The sequence below is a fragment of the Lepus europaeus genome, chromosome 2 (assembly GCF_033115175.1).
Source record: "Lepus europaeus isolate LE1 chromosome 2, mLepTim1.pri, whole genome shotgun sequence".
Taxonomy (NCBI): domain Eukaryota; kingdom Metazoa; phylum Chordata; class Mammalia; order Lagomorpha; family Leporidae; genus Lepus; species Lepus europaeus.
Genome location: NC_084828.1, coordinates 165,889,170 through 165,905,299, shown reverse-complemented (window position 1 = coordinate 165,905,299; position 16,130 = coordinate 165,889,170). Strand labels below are relative to the sequence as shown.

The following is a 16,130-nucleotide window of genomic DNA, read 5'->3' as shown; positions in this document are numbered from 1 at the left end:
CAGCATCTGCTCCACTTTTCAGGAAACAAGCACTTGCCAATGTGTGATAAAATTCTACACACCGCATTGTACTGTGACAGTATAAGAAACTGCTTGACACGCCAAGGTGCCTGGCACAACACCTGGTTTACAACATGCCCTCAAAAATAATGGATGAATAAAAAGGCTACAGGAAGGCTTTCCTGTACAAATAGGAGGGATATGGGTCCTTTGATTGGAAAGGGGAAAGGAAGGACGAAAACAAGGAAGAAGAATAAGGGGAAGGAAGGAGGTAAGACAGAAAATGTCACTAATGTAATTTTGTTCCATCTGGGAACATAGGCAATGATATAGACTTAGGAAAGAGATACAGATTCAAACCCTGTACATACTCTCCATTTCCCGATTTATAAAATGGGTGCACTCCTGTTTACTCTTGCATGCTTTCGCGTGGTGAAGAACAGCAGCAATGTGGACTAAACCGTCTGTGTGCAGCCCGACCCACCACACAGCAGGGCAAAGTGGGAAATGAAGACAGTGGTCTCCGTTCAAATCCAGCCTTCACCATTTGCAAACTGTTACCCTACAGTCCATGCAGCAGGAAACTTTAATTTATGCCTCTAAAGCTGGCTCTTGGCTTTGTGAAGTGACTGTTATAAATCCAGGTGTTTTTTGACAGGCAGTGAGTTAGAATCAGCTTTTCCTAGTGCTTTCAATGCACCAACATTCCCACCAAGACAAAGTGGTATTCCAGAGGGAGAAACATCATCGTGTATCTTTGAAGTTAGGAGCACTTTTCTGTGATTTGTTATTACACATACAAGAAAATCTTTCTTAAATAAAGGGAAAATATTAGCTATTTACCTAAGAGAAACCTACATGTTTAAGAGAAACCTACACAGATATGTAAATATTATTTATTTACATTAATATTTACAGATATATAAATATTATTTCTGGTAGCAAATTCATTTTGGAAATTCCTAAGATTACTCAGAATAAAATATTTAACATATTAAATTGTATTGCTCTTCTTTGTCAATCAAAACTGTTTAACTAATCTTAGCAACATTATCAGTGTTGATATGACTAAACAAACACAAAACATATGGCGTATTCAGATAATTGGCTACATAAATTAATAGACCCATTATTAATAAAATTATTAATAGACAAACTCTTAAAGTCTCAATATAACATCACTTATGAAATACTCAGTAAAAAAATATTCTCAAAAGACAGTATCTGAATCTGGGTTTATGTAGGTTCACAGTCTACATGCAGTCGTACCTACATCCAGAGCTCTTCTAGCTCCACATGTGTACATAGGCTCCCGCCGTCCCCTTCCTCATTTCTTACGGAACTTTGTTAAACTGGCATTGAAACATTACAGCAATGTTTTATTGCACCGATTTTTATAAACTTTTACAGTGCAGTACGTGTTACTTTTCTTAGGCAAACCAAAGGTAAATTTCTTGAGGTTTTTGCTGCCTTCTTGTGCAGCATTTGATGGAAGATCTTTTATACATTTATAATAGGTAAAAATAAACCAGGCTGCAAATCCTTTTTTAAAAAATCTTAAACCATATACCAGGTGTTTGGTAAAAATTGTAGGATAAGTTAAATTTAAATTGTGTTCTATTAACCAATATGAGTGTATTTCTGTAAGCATAGCTATGTTGAAATAAAGTTTAAAAAGCAAAAAAAAAAAAAAAAGACAGTTCACTCCACACAGAAATAAGATCCTCGGTTAGACACACATGCTCTTTCTTGGGTTATTTCTACATGTACTTCTTCATTAGATAAAAACATCGATGCAAATATAATACAGAATTGCAATATGTATACAAACACAAACTATACAGCAGTAAAACAAACAAAAAAAAAAAGAAATCTGGTCATTTGCAACAAAATGGAGGAATCTGGAAAACATCACGCTGAGTGAAATAAGCCAGTCCCAAAGGCACAAATATCATATGTTCTCCCTAATCGGTGACAAGTAACTGAGCACCTAAAAGGAAACCTGTTGAAGTGAAACAGACACTATGAAAAACAATGACTTGATGAGCCCTTGTCCTGACTGTCGAGAAACAACTTACTACTTTATTCCTCTTAGCATTTTTTTGTTCTACTTAATACCATTGGTTGAACTCTTTAACTTACACACAATTATTCTTAGGTGTTTAAATTTAACTGAAAAGTGATCCCAGTTAATATAAGAGTAGAAATAAGAGAGGGAGGAGATGTACAGTTCAGCACATGCTCACTTGGACTTACCCCTAATGGTAGAGTTAGAAAGGTGCCAGGGGATTCCAATTCAATCCCATCAAGGTGGCATGTACCAATGCCATCTCACTAGTCAGTGACCAGTTTCAGTTCACAATTGATCATAATGATAGGATTAAGAGTCAAAGGGATCACATAAACAAGACTAGTGTCTGCTAATACTGATAGAATTAAAAAGGAGAGAACAATCCAACATGGGAAATGGGATACACAGCAGACTCATAGAATGGCAGATGTCCTAAACAGCACTCTGGCCTCAGAATCAGCCCTTATGGCATTTGGATCTGGCTAAAAAGCCCATGAGAGTATTTCAGGCATGGAAAGCCAAGACATTGTGGCCAAAAAAAAAAAAATGACCTAAATGAAAGATCTCTATGAGTGAGATCCCAGTGGAAAGAATGGGCCATCAAAGAAGGAGGTACCTTTCTCTGAAGGGAGGAGAGAACTTCCACTTTGACTATGGCCTTGTCTAAATAAGATCAGAGTTTGTGAATTCAAGAGGCTTCCATAGCCTTGGCAGCTCATGACAAGAGCCTAGGGTGATTACTGATGTCATAAATAAGAGTGTCAAATTGTTAAATCAACAACAGGAGTCACTGTGCACTTACTCCCCATGTTGGATCTCTGTCCTTAATGTGTTGTACTATGTGAATTAACGGTAGAACTAGTACTTAAACAGTACTTTATACTTGTGTTTCTTTGTGGGTACAAACTGTTGAAATCTTTACTTAGTATATACTAAATTGGTCTTCTGTATATAAAGATCATTGAAAATGAATCTTGATGTGAATGGGATGGGAGAGGGAGTGGGAGATGGGAGGGTTGCGGGTGGGAGGGAGGTTATGGGGGGAGAAAGCTGCTATAATTCAAAAGCTGTACTTTGGAAATTTATATTTATTAAATAAAAGTTTAAAAATAAGAAATCTATGAAAGCAGCCACCAAAAAATATACTCCAGCCAATAGAAGATTCATCAATTTCCACTTACTCGAAATTGGTTGGCTTCAAAGTTGGTTTAGTGATTTGTCAGCGCTTCAGTATATCTGTGAGAGGTGCAAAGAACCTGGTCTCACATCCTCATGCCTAATCCATTGCATCAATGGGTATGAAAGCAGAGTGTCAGGGCTGGCATTGTGGCAAAACAGGTAAATCTGCCACATGCAGCACCAGCATCCCATGTGGGTGCCACTTCAAGTCCTAGCTGTTCCACTTCCAATCCAGCTCCCTACTAGTGTGCCTGGGAAGGCAGCAGATGGCCAAGTGATTGGGCCCCTGCACACTTGTGGGAGACTAAATTGAAGCTCCTGGCTCCTGACTTCAGTCTGGCCCAGCCACGGCCATTGTGGCTATTTGAGGATGAACAAGTAGATGGAAGATTGCTTCCTCTCTCTCTGTCTCTCTCTCTCCCTGCCTTTCAAATAAAATCTTAAAAAAAAAAAGCACAGTATCTATTTCTGTCCACATCTGAAGCCCCCATCCCTAGAAATAACTCAGAATTCAACAGTCTCTTCTTCACTTATTCTACACTATTTCCACCAAAAAAATGTTAGCTCCATTTCACTCCAGGAATGCTTACCTTACTTCAGACTTTCCTAGAATCACCAGCTATCCTACTTATATCCCCAGGTTGCACACAAAACACATGGTATTTTATGAAGATTAAGCAAGAGGGTAAGGTTACACAGACAAGAGAAAATGTGCCTCTTTGGTTTTAATCCAATTAAATTAATTCCAATTAGCGCTGCTTGGCATGTCCCTGAAACGAAGAGCCTGGTTCTATATTCCCAGAATGAAAATAATCCTACACTTTAAATAGGTGGAGACTCTTACAAGAGGTGATAAACAACTGAAGGTAAAGGTTCACTGCCATTTAAGAGCAGTAAGAGGAGGCAAAAGCCAGTGCAGACGATGTGGTCTAGACCCTAGGATGCAGAGTTGAGGACATCACCATCCGTGCAGCTGTCAGGTCTCTGATAGGCTGCCAGACAACTGGGCATGCTCAGGAACTCACCATACCCCTGAAGCTTTAATAACCTTGTTGGTCAAATTGAAATAAAAAAAGATATTATTTGAGGAGCAGAGAGAGAAAAAGATATGGGGGAATAAGAGAGAGAAAGAGATAGATGGAGAGAGAGAGAGACCGCGAGCGAGCGAGCAAGAGCACTCCCATTCACTGATTTACTCCCTAAATGCCTGCAACTGCCAGGGCTGGACCATGACAAAACCAACAGATGGGAACTCAGTCCTGCTCTCCCTTGTGGTTGGCAGAAACACCACCACTTGAGCCATCACTTGCTACCTCCCAGGGTCATTAGGGTACAGATTAGCACAAAGCTGAAACCAGGAGTGGAGCTGGGACTTGAACCCAGGTACTGCAATATGGAGCATGGATGTCTTGATCAGTGCTTAACCAATAGGCCAGATACCTGCCCCCAAACTGAACACTTATTACACAACTTACTAAATAAAAAGGGGTGGGGATACAAAGTTTAATATAATGGAAATACTTTAAATTTTTTAAATATTTTCCTTCATCCTAAAAGGTAGTTTTAAAAAGGCATGCATTTTAAAAATAAGTATAGAGCAGTGTTTGAACCCTCCAGAATATATGTCAATGGGCTACACAACTGAATTCCCCTGAATCTCTTCTTGTCTAAAACAGGGTAAGAATATTTCCTTTGCAGTTACTAATAATTAAATTAGAGGATATACAAAACATTGATTCTTTTGTGTTTCTTAATGTTTATGCAATTATAGGTTCAATTAAACATATGTTAAAATTAAAGATTCCATTGCTTATTTTTTTACTATTTATCTGCACATGTATTCTAGTGTGTATGTGTGTGTATGCATGTATATATGAATTTTCCTCTAACCAGCCAAAATATTATTGCTAATGGCTAGCTCTTATTTTCTTTTTAATTTTTATTAATGTAAATAGAACAGATTTTATGAATTGCACAGATACAGTTCTAAGAAGATAACCATACTTCCTTCCTTCCCACCTCAACTGCCCCACTTTCCTTCCTTTCTTTTTCCCTTTTAATTTTTCAGCTAGCTCTTTCTAATCACTGCAAAAGTGGTGTGGAGTCTATGACAATTATATCTCACAGGTTAAAAATGAATAAAACATAGAATACATTAAAAACCACTGAATTTAAATTAAATTTAAGTTAAATTAAAAAGCATTAAATAAAAATAGCCTTTTATGTATTTAAACAGTACCTCCCTGATGCTAAACTACAAAAAAAAAAAAGGACATATGTATGTAATGGGAATAGAAGATAGGCGGCTTAATGATGTACTTGATTTGCTACCATTTCTGTTATGCCACTGAAACACTATCATATAATTATCTTGTCAAACCAGGAAAGCAAAATACATAGAGGAAACAGATGTTTGACATCTCCTAAAAGGTAGAGTTGGTTTTAAGGAATTTTATAGTAAGATTAGCTTTGCTTTTGCTATAATGAATTCAGGCAAAAGGCATTCTTCTCTTCCAAGGATATTCGACTTTTCAATATGGGGAAAGAGTTGGCATTTTCATAATTCTCTCTAGGAAGCACTTGGAATTAATGCTAAAAAATATAAGTGGGATACACACACACACGCACACACACATATATATATGTATGTATGTATATATATACATATATATATATATAAAATCTGAGGCATATTCAACTCTCAATATATTTAGCCCCTAGACAAGGTATTCCTCCATCCTCAAAATCCTATTCCAAATCCAGAGAGAACTTCAGTACACAATGTCAAAACCAAACTTTACAAGTGACATCCGTCCTAAGATACCAGCCCTACAGTTAAGTACATAAGACAAAATGGGAGACCATATCTCGAGTAGAGCAATGAGGGAAGATGTGGCTGGCATCACGGGCATGGAACTGGTGCACAGCGCTCCTCACCTAGAACACCTCACTCTTGGCTTAGTTCTCTGCTGCTGCCATCTTGAATTTCACGTACCATTTTCCACTAGGCTCCAGAAAATCTACAGTGAGTCCTGGAGAACACAGACCTCATTAGAATCTCTCTGTGCGTGTGCTTGACTGTTCTGTGATACAGGTTAGGCCCCATCACATGAACAACGCTGCTTTGACAGAAGGAATCAATCCATAGACACCGATCCTCAGCAAAAATGCAAGGTCATGTTTCTTCTTGGCCCTGCCTCATCTCTTTTGCCCAAGTTTTCCTTTGGCAGTCATCTTATGTGTTGTCAATACAATTACTCTTTTTTCTCCTCCTGCACCCCGAAAAAGTGCTCCTCCCCCCACCCTAGGGTTTAATAAAACATCAGCTCCGTCTCCTACCTTGTTATCTTAAGGCAATGGTCTGTCTCTTCTTAAGGCATTTCCATTCTAATTTATTAAAACATTTCCTCTTGATTAAAGGAATTTATGGACTCTGGGATTTGTCTGTAACATTATTTCTGAGAGCAGTTCTTGCCAGAACTCCTGGAATTAGATTTGTGAGGCAACTGCTTATTTACTATCACTGTCTCCCTCACGGGAAAAATATGACTTCCCTACATCATTATGCTCTTTTTAAAGAAGGATTACATTCTACTTAAGGTCTCTCCTCTTTACAGTACTGTTAGGAGTTAAATAACAGCATGAAGTTTTCCCATTCCTGTGCTTAATAACCATGATGAATGACACTGCAACCAGTGCTTTCAGCCAATTTTGGACAACCAAAGGTCAGAAATTCCACATCTGGGAGGACCTACAGCCACTTCCTGGTGCTCACTAAGTACTGACAGAACAACTGGTTTCTTATTAGGCACACACCAAAGCTCTTGTCCCCAGATTTTTTTCATTTGTAAATGCCATTTGTCTTGGTCTTTCTTCAGTCAGGAGAGGATAATGAAGTGAATGGAGTGTTGGTGTAAAGGGAATTTAAGCCTAGACCTTGAAGAATGAGGCTTCTAACTTATCTCTAGAAGAATGAAGGCATGAGCCCCAGAGAAGCCAGGCTTCCCCATCTAACTCAACCCTTTCCCCAGCCCTACCCAGCAGGTGCCACAGGCAGGGGAGGGAGCACAGCAAGAGTGAGAAGGTGGGAGAGTGTCCTGGCTTGCATAGGCTGACCGCCCCGTGGGGTCTGCCAACAGAGCAGTAGTGGCATGGGCAGCAGAGACAAACAGGGGAAGCAATTATTTGAAATTAGCAAGGAATACACCTGCCAGGAATCCTATCAAAACTGATGATGCTAGCCCACTCATCCACAGAGGGTTGCAAGATTGGTTCTCCCACCATATCAAAAGTCCCAAATAACTGCTGATAGAGTGCCTGCCTAGCAACTATTTAAAAGACATTAATTCTTCAAAAGCAAGAAACCAAAGTATTTCTGAAAAAAGTATTACAAAGTATTAAAATATTAAATAAAAAGGAAGAGAGGGAAACAGGGAACAAATCTAGACTAGAATAATCTAAATCTGTAAGCTATTAGCTCTGACATATTAGATTCATTAGAATTACCTGGGAGGCATTTAAAACCCAAACTGCTTGACTTGATAGCAGTTTCTGATACAGGGAGTGTGAGTAGGCATCTGAGCATGTGCATTTCTTCCAAGTCCCCAAGCACTGACAAAGCTGCTGCTCCAGGGAGCACTTTGAGAGGCACTGCTCTAAACCTGTATAGGAGAGACTCTCTTCTATTGTTTACAGAGGACATGTTGCTGGGCTGAAGGCAAGCCAATGAGTCCTCCTTTTGTGCCTCAGTTGACATCAATTTATAAATTACAAAACACTCTATTTGCTTTTACGTAACTCACAGGTGAAGTATAAAATATATTGTAAGCTTCATTGGTGACAGTCAAGATGCTGGAATTGATATTTTATAGCCGGTACATAAACATGAATGCCAATTCAAGACAAAATAGATGTGGTACTTGTTGAGAAAGGCAAAAAAGAGGGCCAACTGCAAGGCAGAAGAGCACAGACCAAAGCACACAGGTTTTGTTCCCAGATGCCCCCATCTGTAACTGATCTTGGATATTAGTACTTAATGCAATAGAGCCTCAGTTCTCTCATCTCAAACATGGGGAGGCCACAATAATAGGCTTAAGGCTCTTCCAAGGTACCCTTCTAATCTATCTTACCAAGCAGGCAATGGAATTGTTTGCCAAGTCACTTCTCTTCCGTAAAATACAATCAACAGATAGCATGTTGCACCATAAGTGCAAGTTAGAAAGATCAGCCTTGCCAAATATGTCCCCTAACCATGCACCTGGGAACCCTATGCATTTGTAGAGACAAGCAGTGTTTGGAGACGGTTTTATATTTGTTCTCAGGCTTAAAGATGGCTTTGCCATTACATCAGTTCCTGGTTCTGTGCAGCCACCTATTCACACATCCATGTGAATCTTTTCCTACTCCTATAACTAACAGGTCATTTGAGCCATATAGGCAACATTTTTATTATAGGAAAAACAGTTTGATGGACTGGGAGACATTTCAATATCTATTAGCTATCCTCAGGTGAATAATTGTTCTAGGAATTATTCCTATGATAGTAATATTTTCATTCATTTATAACCATCTCTATAAATGTCTATTAACATTAAATTGGAGGATTTTCCTTAATCAGCTCCACATAACAACAAAAGGGGTCAGGAATAATCAAAGATATTATATACATTAATATCCTTGAGTTAAGAATTTTAAGCATGTTACAATGTAATTATAATGATCACCTTTTTTAAAAACAAATTTAGGTTTGCTAAAATAGAATTGGAAAGTATAAAAATTTTTGAGCTTAATTATTTTCTAATTACTGAAATACAGAGTTGATGAAAAACATGAATATATTGTTTATTTTCCATTTCTTGAATGGGAACATAGCAGCACCAGAAACAATATGAAGCCTGGGTTTGAAAATATTTGCTAGTATTTATCAATCAGTTATCTTTGGCAATTTGCTAAACTTTTGGAGTTTCAATTTTCTCATGTTCATGTCATGAATAATTGGCAGGATTAAATGAGACAATATAAATGGGTAAATGTCAATATGTGTATTTATGTTTTGTAGCTGCTTTGATGTCTAACACAGGGTAGCAGACTATTAACTACAGGACCGGTTATTATTGCCACAGGGGTTCAGTGTTCCTAAAGGCAATTCTTTGGTTCAGTGCTAAAGTCACATGCATCTGCATCATTGTGGATCAGGCTGTGAACCCAACCTCACGGGTTGGTTCTGCCTGTCTTCATACAAAATTACATAAGGCCCGGCATCGTGGCTCACTAGGCTAATCCTCCGCCTGCGGCGCCGGCACCCTGGGTTCTAGTCTCAGTTGGGGCGCCTGTTCTGTCCTGGTTGCTCCTCTTCCAGTCCAGCTCTCTGCTGTGGCCCGGGAAGGCAGTGGAGGATGGCCCAAGCCCTTGGGCCCTGCACACCTGCATGGGAGACCAAGAGGAAGCACCTGGTTCCTGGCTTTGGATCGGCGCAGCGCCACGCCGGCCGTAGTGGCCATTTGGGGGGTGAACCAATGGAAGGAAGACCTTTCTCCTTGTCTCTCTCTCTCACTGTCTAACTCTGCCTGTCAAAACAAAACAAAACAAAACAAAACTACATAAGAAAAACCAGTACTGGCCTGCATCTGTAGATGCTGATAGAACATTTCATTTTAGATATTTGTATTTGAGTTTTGTGTAAAGGCTGAGTTGTGCAAAGAATTGTGCCTTGCTAACAAACACAATGGCTACATTATATTTTGGATCAGAAAACATCCTTGGGCAAAATCCACCTTCCATACACTCAAAAGCACATCGACTTTTAAGCCTGTGAAAATTAACAGAAAGCCTGTTTCAAACTGTGCTTACCACACAAAACATGAAGAAAATGTCAAAATAGTTTTTTCTTGCTTGTTGGAGCACTATTTTTAGATGGTTTCCGACTAGAGAACACATATTTGTTAAAGATGCCGAATTCATTCCAGATGGAGGTTATGCTGTGAAGTTATGGGATGCAAGCGATCTGGTTTTCCTTTGTTAAGAAAAACCGGAAAGGCTGATCAGCTGAAAAAATCAAGGTTTGCCAAGCCCAGGCTAAGATTCCCTATGAATATTTTATAATCATTTTAAGTACATTTAGAACAGAGCTCCCTTCAAAAATAAGACAATGGAAAAAATCAAAGCGAGGGAGGGAAGGAGGAAGATTTGCCGCTGGGAGGAAAGGGAGAATTCGACAAGTTTCGCAAATGCACTCTCTTCCTATTCAGGCTGAATCCTACCCTGACCTCTCTCTTGGTTGAGTTCTGAGCTGGGTGGCTGGGTGGCCCTGAGGCTGTGGAATGCTCACTCTTCAGATGTGACAGACATTGTACAATGGGCAGTCCCAGAGTTACGAGTTTCTCCCACATACCAAGTCCATGAAGTAGCGTGGAGTGCTTGGAAGAGCTTTGGCACCAGGCCACTCTGTAACAGGAACTCACTTGGCAAACAGTCGCTTTGTGCACTTTTGCTGTGTTCATATTCGTAGTGATTTCTTTCGCTTTTAGGCCCTGGAAACTGACCCTGGGTGGGCCAGTTCCTTGAGGATGCACGCCACTGAGCGAAATGCAAATGCCTGACCTTCTAGAATTGGCCTCGTGGGCCAGATCCACACTTTCTGCTGATTCTCCCACGGCCGGGGCCAACATGCATTCTATGGGCACACGCCACAAGCCATTCTTTCTGTGGTGAATGGAGACTCCAGGTATCACAGGAGTCAGCATTATCATTGGAGACTGAATCTGAACCAAGAAGGAGGCAGACACTGACTGCTCCAGATCACAACTGGCATAATGCTGTGCGTTAGGCTTTTGTAGAAGGAGTGACAACATCCACAACTCTGACTCTGTGCTCTAATTGTAGCAGTTAACCATTTTAAAAAGAAATGTCAAACATAACTGAGAAGCAGGCTTCATTTTCCAGTGTGTTAACTGCAAAGAAGGCAGACCTATAGTCAGCAGGATAATGCCTGCTATTAAATATAACTGATGAATGTTACAAAAAGAGTATTTGTCATCAAACAATGCTTCCATTGTAAAACAATTCTAACCTATGCATGAAAGATTCCAAACACTAGTACAGCATTCAATTTGATACTGGAGTTTTATCATATTATTTCATGCGGGGAAGAATTATATACTCAATCTGTCTGACAGCTTTGCATATAAAGAACAGTTTCTGCATGACAAATGTGGTGAGCTTATTAAGTTACCAGTACACTGCCAAGCCATATTGTCTCAGCGACAGCAGACCCAAAATATTTTCAAATGGTTCTTTAAAGGGCAATGCAGGAAAGCCTGAACAACCACACGTTCTGACTTTAATAAAATTCACAATTGCAGGAATATGTACCTTATATCTAATTAGAACAAATCATCCATAAGCCTCATTTAGCTCATATTTAATCTGTCGCAGACTTTTATTTTTTGAGGTTGTTGGAAATATTAGTTTTTGATTTATCATCTGCTGCCTCGCAGCTGCAAAAGATAAAAATACGATTGAACTGAATAAAAAAAAAGAACATTGTTTCTTAAGAATATACAGACATGAGATTCTTTACAAATATGCTCATATAGCAGGAAAAAACAAACCATTAAGTAATGTAAAAGATTACCGTAAAAATCTTTTTAAAAAACCTTTAATGAAATTTAGGAATAGAAAGTTATTCAATTAGACTGGCCTCCAAATTTCTTCATATCCTTAAAGACATGTTTACTCTCAATTTTGGAATGAATTAAAAACCTTAAGTTACATTTGTATTGCAAAGAGGAATTGTAAAACGCTTAGATAATAGTCACGTATAATAAAAACAAAGGAATAAAAAAACATGACTCTAATATTAACATCACTTAAGGAACACATGCTAAGTGTTAGGTATTATGCTAAGCACTTTAAACTTAATTGTTTCTATTTTTCATTTTCATGTCAACTCTTTAGAACGGCCCATTGTACAGATAAGAAAAATCAACTACAGACTTAAACAACTTGCCTTTGGCCAAGGGCTAGAAGTAACTCCAGGTCTCTCTGACTGCACAGCACTGAGCACTTACCCCTCGTTTTGTATTAACTTGCTGGGCTGAGACAAGGGAGGGGAGAGTTTTCTTCACATAAACAAAATTGAAGCAGGGTTGGCAGGCTATCCTGTAAAGAGCTGTCAGTCACCCACAACTCCCGGCTTTATCCTAGTGAAATAACAAAGACAACTTCGCATGTCTGTCCTTACTGGACACACATGCAATGGAGACACAGCTTAGTCACATGCATCATGCTTTGCTGAATATTTCAAGTCTCACACACCCCATTTACAGGGGGAAATTACTAACTGAGAACAGGGGCTATGCTAAATTACCCTCATTGTAGCTTCACTAGAAATTTAAAGTTAAATTGTCCAGTAGATTGAAAGCAGTTTTGTTTTGCTTTGGCTTTTCCCTCCATATGGTCTTAGAAGTAAAGAAAAACTGGTTAATGTGGTAGATTTTTTTTTAATATGCTCTTCTTATGAAGTCCCACAAGTTCTTAAAGCCACAGGCTCCCCAGTACCAAATGCTCCCCAAAAGGACAGAGCCCATTAACACGACTGCTAATAGACATATACAAGCACACATTTAAGAAGATACTAAGGAAATTAAAAAACAAAACAAAACAAAAAAAAAAAAAACAAAAAAAACATGGCTACTGAGTAGATTAGGTTTCTGTTACTGAAATTTCTGTACATGTAATAGAATGGCTGAGAAAACAATAACTAGCGAAACATATGCTTGTCTGCGACAAGGGTATGAAATCATCCTAGCACAATGTCATTATTTAATTATACTGTGGATTCTCATTTCAAAATCAGCCTGCTAATGATTGCAGGAGCATGCAACATAAATATAATTTCCTCATTTATTTCCCAATGTTATCAATTACTTGTTTGGGACAAGACTTGGGAAAAATATCTTTTTGTTCTCACAACAAAAATAACGCCAAATTGATACGATCGTTGTTTTCTTCACTGGAGGTTAATTTGAAAAATATGTGTGAGTACCAGATGCAGATCAGGCACTCTTGGAAAGAGGTCATATATGATGCTTCAGGTAGTCTCTCCACAGTTTAGAATTGAAGGAGACATTGACACCACAATGAGAGTGCTGTTCTCCATTTCAGGAATAGCTTCTGGAGCATTCAGGACCAGAAAAGTTGTCCTTGGTGCCCTGGGCTAATACAACATTGCATTCAGGTTAGCTTTCATTCTTGAAGAGATAATTCACTTCTGAGATAAAGCAAATTTTTTAGTTACTATTCCTAAATATTTGAGAAAGGCACACACACACACATACACACACACAGAGGCACAGACAGGGAGAAAGGACTGAACAAGACATTTCATGTATGGATAAAGACCCTGGGAAAGAAAAGGAGGTAAGCGAACGATCCTGGTTGCTCTTCTTGTTTTGTCTTCAAATGCAATGAATCAGGTCCTTCCTGCCTTGTCACTGAACCTTGGTTATTCTGAAACTGTCATATTTACTGGAGTGGGGATCTGAAGTGTTCTGGATTTAAAATGGGCAGACAGTGTGTTGGGGACTGAACTGCACAAGTGGAAACTGAAGTGGCTAACCAAAGGGAAGCAGTCACAAAGGCTGTTACCAGGAACTTAGATCAGTGTAAATTCTTTCATTAGAAAGGCAGCAAATCGCTGCTGGGACAGCACTGGAGGAGAAGGTACTATGCCAGGTGCTAGCCATGGGTTCTGATGACCAGCAACCCCGCTCCCCACCAAGGAATTCCCAGTGCAGTGGGAGAGATGGATATGTTCTGTCATGGAAGGCACACTGTGTGACCTGTGCAAACCCATTTCAGAAGGAGCATAGGAGATGAGAGACGCAGTACCTGAGGAAAACTCTGGAAAAAAATAGTTTGAATACCACCTTTAAGTTTTATGATCTCAGAAAACTCAAAGCCATGTCAGGTACAAGCTACTGTCGATCCTGGAACAAAACTTGTGCTTTCTCTGGGCAGGATCAGATGTGTTTACCGTGAGAAAAAACATCGGTGGAAATGAGGTCAGCTAGCCACAGGAGACACAGGGGCCCAACTGTCATCTTCTAAACAAGGACAGGAATCCTGAATATGCTTCCCTAGAAGCAAAGTCTGAGATGTGATCTGAGGGCAAAATGTATTAAAGAAGTGCTCCTAGGATAAACTGGTGAGGGAGTTGGGGGAAACAAAGACAGAGGCGGAAGGCAAGCAAGAGTAATTTTTCAACTGAAGCGCTATGTAGGGCTACCTCAGTTGGAACCTACTGGGGCACTTGTCTGAAGGTTACTTGTGAGAGTTTGTCTCAACTAAAGGCTTCATACACTCCGAAAGTAAAGAGGGCATGAACGTCAGGCACCTTAGCTCTCCAGCTGACCCAGGAAGAACTCTGAAAAAACAGTCACAAATGTTGGGCAGCACAAGCAAAGAATCCAGAAGCTGGGGGTAGGAGAACAGAAATGGCAGAGAGAAAGGGGATGAGGGCAGACACCAGGTAGTGCACACACAGATGAACAATGGGAGATTTTCTTTATCCAATCACTGCGTTCAATTCTATTTCTGGAACAATCCCTGGACCACACCCTTCTAGGAAAGTTCCAGCTCCTGCCCTTGTTTCAACACCCACACAAACGTGCTGGAATAGTCCCTAAATCATTGCATTAATCGAACAATACCATTAGAGCATGCAGGAAGAGAAGAACACTACTGGCTATGAAATTCATATGTCTGCAAAGCAATTTTATCCCAGTGGCACAAGCAATTCAATCGCCACCCTTGGTGCTGCAGATTTAATAGCTTAATTTTCTATGGACTGACAGCGTCCATCCTAACAAGCCCCTTGTGGAATGCCTCAGGACAAGGCTGCACAACACATCATCTGGTGCTGTGTGCTTACATAATTATTCCCCCTCTAGAAGCATTTCACAGGGTGGGCAGAGAAGAATGAGTTAGCAGGGGAAACTTAAGCACCGCTTCAATATTTACAGAACACAAGGTATTATTATAGGATTAATAAGGAAGGCTAGTTCAGCAATAGGGAAGGCTGCCAAGGGAGGCTGTGGAATTGCTATCACTAGAGATAATGAAGGCTGAGAACAGATCCCCACCCAGAATGGATTTTATAGACAATAAAAATCTATCCCACTCTTCTAGAAAAGGGGATGAGCTATGTGACTCGCTGCAGGGCTCATCCAGCCCAAATGATTTCATAAATTCCATAAAGCAGTTTAATTTAAAATACTACACATTAAAAAATACTTATTCCAAAATATATCCAGCACAGGGGTGGTAGAACGCAGAATCTATTGAAGGACAAACCTAAACTGGAATTACAAACCTAGGGCTAGTAGCTATGAACAAATGCCCACTCTGCAAACAGGACAAGGGAAATCCAAATAGGCAAATCTCGGTAGTGTGGTGAAATTGAGCCAAAATATTATATCGTGGTATATGCAAACTTGGGCATTTGGGGGCCCTAAAGGAGCAACAGTTGCAACGGCTGAATCTGTGCTTTATCCAAGCACCGCCTGATGTCCATGTTCTGTAGACACAGCTCTGGGCACCTCACCTGCTTTGACAATAGTGTGCCTCATGATGTCAAAAAGTAGACATGAATTTCATAAAAACTTAAATAATGGCTTTGGACAAATTGTTCTAGAAGTTGGAGGAATTAATAAGGTCTTAGAGCATTTTATGAATGCGACAGAGTTTCAAGTTTTCCAGATCTAATCATGACATCTTTAGGTTAGGAATAAAATATAAAATTCTATCAGGAAGTCCAAGACCAGTTCACCACTCAGCTTCTGGGTGTGTGCTTAATTGTGCATTGTCCCTGGCTCAATAC

At 39.6% G+C, this 16,130-nt stretch overlaps 1 protein-coding gene across 17 annotated transcripts in view; it reads right to left on the bottom strand.

Moving 5' to 3' along the window:
- Positions 1-16,130, bottom strand: part of RBMS3 (RNA binding motif single stranded interacting protein 3) — a 1,606,934-nt gene that overhangs the window by 724,997 nt on the left and 865,807 nt on the right. Inside the window, exon 1 of one of the 17 annotated variants that reach the window (XM_062215640.1) lies at positions 12,319-12,348. The exons of the other annotated variants lie outside the window; for them this stretch is intronic. The gene's annotated coding sequence lies outside the window, so the exon portion shown is untranslated. Of the gene's footprint in view, positions 1-12,318; positions 12,349-16,130 lie in introns of those variants that run through there. 17 annotated transcript variants of the gene reach the window in all.